Source organism: Eschrichtius robustus, chromosome 13 (genome assembly GCF_028021215.1).
Source record: "Eschrichtius robustus isolate mEscRob2 chromosome 13, mEscRob2.pri, whole genome shotgun sequence".
In the NCBI taxonomy this organism is placed as follows: Eukaryota; Metazoa; Chordata; class Mammalia; order Artiodactyla; family Eschrichtiidae; genus Eschrichtius; species Eschrichtius robustus.
Window position 1 is genome coordinate 71,545,038 of NC_090836.1, and position 964 is coordinate 71,546,001.

Here is a 964-nt window from a genome sequence, read left to right on the forward strand (position 1 = left end):
CTCTAGTGAATTTGACTTATCTGCAGTTGGAAAGGGGTGCACTGACATTTGGTATCTGATCAATAAAATACCTCTGGTCTTTGAGAAATATGGCTATTATAGTAATGATAATAGTTGAGAAATTAGATAGCTGTTGGTAAGCAACACTGGTACTTTGAAAAGAAAAAGTGGCAGACTTGGGGTGATCGAACATCAATTCCAATAATTTAAATAAAATTGTGAGGGTCAGTGCTTGCTTCAGCAGTACATACAATAAAATTGGAAAGATACAGAGAAGAATAGCATGGCCCCTGTGCAAGGATGACATGCAAATTCATGAAGCATTCCATATTAAAATAAAAATGTGAGTCAGAGGCTTCCTTAGTAACATCTGATAAAACAATCATTTCCTATAATGGGAGGTCATGTTAAGAGACTGGCACAGAAGTTTATTTAAAGAACAGAAAAGTATAGAAGAAGGTTGAGTCCTCATCTTGTCAAATCTCTTTCATGAAATTTGGATTACAGTTATGAAGGATCCTGAGACTTGGGATGGGAACATTAGGTAGATGAACTAGAATACCTTGAGGGCCCAAGTCCCCCTGAAATTTCTAAACCTAGAAAAGTAGCACTATATTTTATCCTCTTGCTAAAGGATAAAATATAGCCCCTTGCTTTAGGACTATATGGAACCCTCAGATGTGCTTTCCCAGGCAATTTCTCCCCCACCGGAGGAAAAATACACAAGTTTTATTCATATGCGTGTGGGAGCATTCAGATGAAGAGGCTCAGTGAACATCTCGAAATAGGGGTTTATATACCAACTTAACAGGGGAAAGGGAAGGAGGAGAGAGGGCTTCTATGGGAAGAACAAATGAGCCTTTTTTAGGGAAGACAAATGGATGGTATGAAAGTTTGTGATAATGTTCGTTTATGCAATTTCTCATCCAGGGAGAATGATTGGTCTTCTCCTGGGAGCGAAGCT

General features: G+C 38.6%; 1 non-coding gene across 1 annotated transcript; it reads left to right on the plus strand.

Moving 5' to 3' along the window:
* The first annotated feature begins 228 nt into the window (after positions 1-228).
* Positions 229-335, plus strand: LOC137776042 (U6 spliceosomal RNA). The gene has a single exon (XR_011076164.1). It is a non-coding gene; the product is annotated as a U6 spliceosomal RNA (small nuclear RNA).
* The last annotated feature ends 629 nt before the right edge of the window (positions 336-964 follow it).